Consider the following 8871-nt stretch of genomic DNA (forward strand, 5'->3'; position numbering starts at 1 on the left):
CTATAAATTTAAGTGTAAGTGTGGAGCTGACTACGTGGGCAGAACGAGTCACAGATTGGTGGTCAGAATTTTCCAACATGTCCCTTTATATATATATATATATATATATATATATATATATATATATATATATATATATATATATATATATATAAAGAAGGTTATAAATTTTCTTTCTTCGTTTTTTTATTACTGACGTGCAGCAATACAAAAGATTCGTATGAAAGAAATAAAAGATCTCTTTTACACGTACGTAATTCTCGACTGATCCTTCGTGTATATCATTTTCTCTTAATCAGTTGAATTTATATACGTGACAGATATATGTACATTTTTTATGAATATTTTTTCTTAATATTTTTTTTTTAATTCAAAAGAAAAAAAAAGCAATTGTTCTCTGAGGGATGTGCATGTGTCGCTGATGTATTACTGGACTTTTACTCAAACACCTGTAAGACGTACTTAAAAAAAAATCATGAATAAAATATATGTTTGAAGTAAATACATCTTCCGCGTTTTGGTAACTTTAATATATATATATATATATATATATATATATATATATATATATATATATATATTATATACATTGTATTGTATTTATATACATTAATATATTAATGTAGCCAAAAATCATGGACACCCTGTAGATTATGCAGCCAGACCTTGTGGGCACCATGTAGATTATGTAGCCAGACTTTGGGACACCCTTTAGATTATGTAGCCAGACTTTGTGGACATCCTTTAGAGTATGCAGCCAGACTTTTTGAACACCCTTTAGATTATGGAGCTAGACTTTGTGGATACCCTTTAGATTATGCAGCCAGACTTTGTGGGCACCATGTAGATTATGCAGCCAGACTTTGTGGGCACCATATAGATTATGTAGCCAGACTTTGTGGACACCCTGTATTTATATACACACACACACATATATATATATATATATATATATATATATATATATTTATATATATATACGTATATATATATATATATATATTTATATATACATACATATATATGTGTATATATACATATATATATATATATATATATGATTAGTTTTTTAGAAAAAGAAATCCAGCAAAGTGCTCAACTAAAAGGAAAATCCGAAAAATAAGAGCGTATTTATATTTTGTATTGTGTGTACAGAAAGTCGTTAGATGAGATAAGTATTTGGTACCGTCGGTTTCATACCCGTTAATTAGGACCGTTTTAGATATCTATATCCAGCTCTCTTCAGCCAATACTAATCTGCGATCATCTGGAGATGAGTATTGGTTGAAGAGAGCTCGATATTGATATCTAAAACGGTTCTAAATTATCGAGCTTGAAACCGACGGTACCAATGCATTCTCTCATCTAACAACTTTTTGTACACAAAATACAAAATATATGTTATATATATATATATATGTATGTATATATATATGTATGTATATATATATGTATATATATGTATATATATGTATGTATATATATATATGTATATATATATGTATGTATATATATGTATATATATATGTATATATATGTATATGTATATATATGTATGTATATATATGTATATATATATGTATGTATATATATATGTATGTATATATATATGTATATATATATATATGTATGCATATATATATGTATATATATGTATATATATGTATATATGTATGTTTGTGTGTAATTTTGTGTTTATAGTATGTGTATATGTGTATGAGTTTATATTTATAGTATGCGTGTGTAGAATCGAGGAATATAAGAGAACCATCGAAATACACAAATATAGAGTTTTAAAAAAGAAGCAATTACGAGAAAACTCTTTTCCCTAGGTAGATAATCCTGTCTTTGTCACTAGAAGCGACCTTAAACGTCGAAACGAGTAAAAACCTCATTAATGGCATATCATGACTTCATTACGATCTAGTCGGATTACTATTGGCACTATTGACACAGAACGAACATCAAAATAAACAAATAATGTATATAAGCCTAAAAGAAAAGAGTTATGCTAAAATATTACAGAAAAGAAACTGTCGTTGCAAGCTGGGGTTTAGCAGATAGGTGTTGCCTTCTTTAACATTTAAAAGAATTAAACAAAATGAAGTGAAATCACATGGCTTAATGAAGTGCTCATCGCGTACATAATCGATGTTGAGGCGTACTTTACCAGTGACGCTGCTTGGGTTGACCTATGTCGCTATTGTCGTTTTTATTTTTTTATTTTTAGCCTTAATTAGTCTTGGAATGGCTTTATCTTGGTGGTCGTTCGACCTCTTTAAGCACCAGAGCTGTGGTAAGAGTGAATTACTATTTCAACGTGGTTTAATCTTTCCTTGCAATTTGTTTTATTTTTCTGAAGTCTTTCCTAATGAATTTCAACCTATAACCGATATAGAAGCTGCTCACATCGTGATACAAAGAAAATCGACTTTATGTGTCAATAGTATTTCTTTCTACCGGAGCTTCGCCTTCACTGGCCCCGCCCTGTGCGGCCCGGGCGACAAGATCAAAGTGTAGTATCTGTCCGACAGATACTGCAAGCAAAGACCATATGTGGGGGCGACCCCACATATAAGACCTTGGTCAATGAAGGGGCAACCCTTCATACCAATTGTCACTATCCAGCTCCCCTACTCCCCGGGGAGTTGCTCCCCATTTCCCCTTCACTCCTCAATTTAAAAATCGGCCTTGTGCCTAATTTGCTCGGTGGGGGAGCAAATAAATCCCATCTGTTCCGACAGATACTGCAAGAAAAATACCATATGTGGGGGTAACTCAACATATAAGACCTTGGTCAATGTAGGGGCAACCGTTCATGCCAATTGTCACTATCCAGCTCCCCTACTCCCCGGGGAGTTGGTCTCGATTTCCCCTTCACTCCTCACATTAAAAATCGGCCTTGTGCCTAATTTGTTCGGTGGGGGAGCAAATAAATACATTCATACACATTGTCACTATCCATCTCCCCTACTCCCCGGGGAGTTGGTCCCCATTTCCCCTTCACGTCTCACATTAAAAATCGGCCTTTTGCCTAATTTGCTCGGTGGGGGAGCAAATAAACACCCTGCAAGCAAAGACCATATGTAGGGGTAACCCCACATATCAGACCTTGGTATATGTATATGTAGGGGCAACCCTTCATACCAATTGTCACTACCCAGCTCCCATTTCCCACCCATCGGAAGCTGGTCCCCTTTTCCCTTCCCCTCCCTCTCTCTCCCCATTAAAAAACGTCCTTGTGCCTAATTTGCTCGGTGGCGAAGCAAATAAATACATACTGGAGCTTGGCCTTCGAACCAAGATCAAAGTGTAGTATCTGTTCCGGCAGATGCTGCAAGCAAAGACCATTGCCCTTGTGGCAATCTTCTGGTCCATGTAGGGGCAACCCTACTTGGGCCAGCTGGCAAATCACTATCCAGCTCCCATTTCCCACCTCTCGGGAGCTGGTCCCCTTTTCCCTTCCCCATCCCTTTCACTCCTCACATTAAAAATCGGCCTTATGCCTAACTTGCTCGGTGGGGGAGCAAATAAATATCTACCGGAGCTTGGCCTTCGAGCCAAGATCAAAATGTAGTATCTGCTAGGATCAAGTATAGACAGTGATGAGGATGCCAATAGGAACCCCTCCCCAATTTTTGAGTGACCATGTGCCCAATTTTTTATTTATTACTGTTTTGTTGTAAACTTTTCAGAATAAATAAAAATGATATAACTTAAAGTGTAGAATTTTTTCTTCGGATGCTGCACTTCAATGTATTGTTCTCTCCTAATGTTGTAGAAATCCTTTACGACAAAGACAATGTTTAATTTTTGTTCCTTTTCTCAACGTTAAAAAATATCCTGGTGTCTAACTCTGTCCCGTGGGAAGGCATTTTAAATAGGAACTCTACAGGAAGTTGGCCTTCGGGCTAAGGTCAAAGTTTAGTATCTGTTTTTTTGTTTTTTTTTTCAGATGCTGCACTCCAATTTCTTGTTGTCTCAGTGGAGAGAAAATCTTTCATAACTGAGACAATTTTAAATTTTGATACCTTGTCTTCATATTAAAAACCGACCCTGGTGTCTTACTCTGTCCCGTGAGGAGTCATTCTAAATAGCAACTCTACCAGAGATTTTGCTTCGCTTTTCTTCTATTATTTTATAACAATGTAACAATTTCCGATTTTGGGTTCCATGTGTAAATTTTTTTTGCATCACTATGACGGTGGAGGCTGAAATTACGTTTTCTTCATTCTATCATCCTTAAGGTTTAATTCAATATTCTAATCGATCAATGTAAGACAAAATAATATTTTCCCCACACTGCTTCGCTTATGGTTGAAATAATTATTTTCACCAGTCAGTCACCTGTTTGGAATCATACTTTGTCAGTTTGTCACGCGTCAGTTTTGAATAGGTTTATTTGTCTGCCATGCTGAAATTGTAAATAGCATTTCCGCCGCTTGACACGTTTAAGATTGAATTAATATTTCCGCCAATCTAAAAAAAATAACGGTTGAGATACTGTTTCTATTTGTCTACCATGCTTTCGTGCGCGTTACTGCATCGTTATTACACAATATTTCTACAGGGTATTTGTTTATTTCTCTCCCACTGCAAGAACTTAGACACTGCAAGAACTTAGACACTTACATCTAGGGATCTCAACTATGTAGGGGTGGGACTTTGCTTCTTGACGGGTTTGTCGGGGGTATTTTCGTCGAGGGGGTGAAGGGATGTAGTTCGTCAGAGCATCCACCATTAAAATACTTGTAAAACAGGTAGAGGGATGCAACATTTCGCTAAATTTGCTATTGCACTGCATATCGACTATTTTGCTTTTTTTATTTGTAGATGCAGAGTTCCAATACTACTGCTACTGCTGCTGCTACTAGTACTACTACTACGACTACTATTATTATTAAAACGTTTTAGGGTACATACTATAGACACAAACTTGTATTTGAAGATTCAAATATTTCAGATTTACATGGAATTATATTAAGCAATTATTAGACACCAATTGCACAAGATACGTTGCAATTTCAATTAAACTAATGCCTTCAATCTCAAACGTTTTCTAGAAACAAAATCATGTACTGGGTTTTGATCAAAATTTGAATAAGGATTCTATGCATAAGGCTAAGTTGAATTATATCTTAATACTATTTTTCGCATGCAGACATACAAAACTGTTCAGTTTGGGAAATTAATTTCACTCATCCTAGGACGAGTATTTCTAATGTATATCACCACACACCCGGGTTAGATTCTAATAGTTTATTTCGATGCCTCAGTTCAGTCTCGAAAGACAAAGGTTGCCCACTGTAGGGACAGCTGCTCTTGAAATTGTTAGGCAAGGGTTGTGCAATCTTCAACCACACCTCTCCTGAATCGGCACTGTTTTAATCCAATGGTAAGGAGAAGTCCAGGACGAATGGAAACAATGCCGAGATAAGCGGAGAGCACATACAAAATCTGGAAGTCCCAAATAGTTGCCCATTTGTTACTCACCAGGTTCAATGTTGCTTAACCGGTGATCCGGTGGGAACCGGTGTGTCAACGTGATCATGTCGTACGTAATATTTTATTTACAGTGTTAAAAACATAAATTCTGAAGAAACACCTTAAGAATATACGTTTTTATTTATTTATCTCATCTTTAAAAAAAAATCATATTATTTGGATCATTCGGACTACTGTTTGGATCTTGAGTGTTACGTTTATAATATTTTCTGTCGATGTAGCCTCCGATATTCTTAAGGTGTATCTTTTCGAACTCAGGAATCGTTCTCTCTATACCGGGACTTTTTCTGTCGAACGCGAGAATTTTTCTGGCGAACTCGGGAATCTACGTGAAATTTCGAACGGAACCGTATATTTTATCCGCGAAGGGAGCATGCTGTCATTTCGTCAATCGTGACTGACTTAGATAATTCAATAGTGTTTTATCGAGTTTCATCCGTACTAAGGAGTGAAACATAAACCTTGAGAAAAGTTTGAATTTACAACTGAATCTTAACAAGTACCCTATCCACTATGCCACGAAATTATGTTGCTATTTTAATGGTTCTAAAGGTCAATGTCATTTGTACGCGCAGGCAGACTCATGAACATGTGCGTTCCTCGTGCATTCTATCCCTTATATATATATATATATATATATATATATATATATATATATATATATATATATATATAGCCTATTGAAAAAAATAACAGTATAAACTCGCATGAAATCGACTGTGTAAGCATCTTCCAGCCGAAGTTTATGATGCAGAAAATCAGTGGCCGCCATCTGTCACTTTTTGATGGCAGTGTCCCCTACTGAATGACTTCATAAGCAAGATCGGCTCTCAATTTCACTCGGCATCAGTTGAATTGCGTGCACGTCCACTATGCATTAAAATGGCCGCAGTAGATGCACACCTCTTTCCGGTTGTCTGAAAGCAATTGGGAAAAAGGTCTGGAAGAACGCTTTTAAAATAGGTCATTTCGTAGAGGTCGTCGTTATTCTCTCCTTTTGTTTTGCAAAAGTGCCCCCTGGATCTTGGGAGGTATTCTTTCTCAAATACAGGCCACTTAAGGCGTGTTTGAGTAAGGTAAAGGGATAAGACTGTGTATACAAAAAAAAATAAAATAAAAATATGTGGTATTTAGATATCACGTGACGGTGTGCATTGTGTTGACAGAGGCAGTGGAGGATATAAATATAGGATGTACATGAGCGAGAACAAATGACCAGCCGTGTATGAAACGAATAAGGTAAACGACAAGTGGAGAGGGAAGAGCGGGTTGGCGGGGATATTAGAGTAGAAAAAAATGAGAAAACAATGGAAAGTGAAACGATAATGATGAAAATATGGAAGGAAAATAAACACTAAAAGAGGCATCGCGTCTCCCACTATTGAACCACACAACTTCTACGTACGTATGCATGTATTTTTACACACACACACACACACACACACACACACACACACACACACACACACACACACACACATGTATATATCTATTATGCCTATAACTATTAAAAACACCAATTACACCTGACATAGGTATATAGGATAAGAACGAAAAAGAAGGAATCTTAGCAAAAGTGATTGTCCCGAATAATACAGGGTCAAACGGAGATGAGACGGAAATAATGACGGAATATCAAAAACATGAAAAAAAAAACTGGAATTTTATGAAGATCGCCATAATCCCATTAATTATTGGGCCAATTGGACTCATGGAAAACAATTTCAAAAATTACCTTGCATATATACGCGATGAACAAAGCGCAAGAGCCATGCAATCAGTTGTGCCGGAAGAGCCAGTTAGAATCTTAATAAAAAGCTTTCGGTAAGGATTATAAGATGCCTTTGAGCACTATGATTGGAATGCCGTCGGAGCCAGTTGCTTTACTGGAACCCAGGCTTTTGATGAGCTTGGCAATAGCACGCACTGATATTTGTATGTCGTACAGCGTGTTTTCAGTCACATGAGGAAATACAGAAAATAGGCTGCCCTGGTCGCGAAGGGTAGAATTTGCTGCAAATATTTTGGCGAAAAGTTTTGTTTTGTCAGATGCTAATAGAGTTACCTTAGGTTTAATATGATTGCTGGGATAGAGGGTACGCTTCTGTTTAGGACCCTAATTGTTGTTCGCTAAAACTGGTGAGAACCAAGCCGCTGTTTAGCTATTTTAGACGTGACGAACTGAGCATACAGCTCTCTAGTGTTCTTTATTACTTTTTTACAGTAGTAGCAGCCAGCCGGAGAGGCAACTTTAGAATCAGAACATCTATTTCGTTGAAAGCAAAGGAAATACTAGATTCTTTGTGCAATGGCAGGGTCACATTCTGTAGTAAACCGCAGATAGCTGTTAGTGTTTTGCTGGAATTACTTGGAGGGTATGAGGCGTTCTTTACCAATAGTTAACTATTTACAGGTTTGGTACTAGAGCGAGCCCGATAGGATTCAGAGGTGTATATGATATAAATGTCTCGAAGATATTCCAGTCTACCATAGGGTATCAATATACTGTCCGCTAGAGAGGTGCATCCATCTGAGAACTTATTTATCATAACTGAGACAATCGAGTAATTGAAAGATCTTAATTGAGACAGAACGAAAGATGAACAAAGTTCTGGGCAAGTCATAAGTAAAAGGTCTGTCTGGCAGTGTCGGCCATAAGGGTGGGTTCGTGAACAATTTGTGTTAGCTCATAAGCAATGAGAAAATCATAACAGTACCTCCCCTCATAATATATTTTGTCTAAGTGGGCTAGCAATTCAACCTTGTAAATATTGAAATCTCAGACGTGAATGTTAGCCGAGGAGTAAGCAGACAGGATGTGATCAATTTTCTAAGAGATACGGTCAATGATAGTAACTCTACTGTCGTGGAGGCGATAGAGGGAAAATATGAACGCGGTGCTGTAAGTGCTACTCGTAAGCGCATATTAAGCAAGTTTGCCTCTTTTCTGAAGATGTCCTTACCATGTTTAAAGCCGTTTCTAATGAGGCACATATTCGATGCTTATGTAATTTTAGCGATCAGATGTTGATGTCAAGTTTAAGTATCTTTTAATCGCGAAATCATCCAGGGAAACAGTCGGTCTAATGCCAGTTTCACACAGAAACAATAAGTCAGGATTAGTCTTATACTAAGATTTCAACCTCTGGAATGATGGAACGTAGGCCCCTGATGTTGGAGAAGGAAACAAGGTAGTGGAATTCTACGTCGAAAGTTCTCGGTTTAATCTTGTATTGTTTCTTGAGACTTTTCATGTTGGAATATGGATATGTGTGGAAGAAGTTGACTGATTTGTTAGAGCTGTGCATAATAGGACAGAAAATGAAAACAAGGAAGGGAAAAGTAGTTTTTCAGACCATGTAGAGA

This window comes from Euprymna scolopes, chromosome 33, assembly GCF_053919585.1.
Source record: "Euprymna scolopes isolate OS-2025 chromosome 33, ASM5391958v1, whole genome shotgun sequence".
NCBI lineage: Eukaryota > Metazoa > Mollusca > Cephalopoda > Sepiida > Sepiolidae > Euprymna > Euprymna scolopes.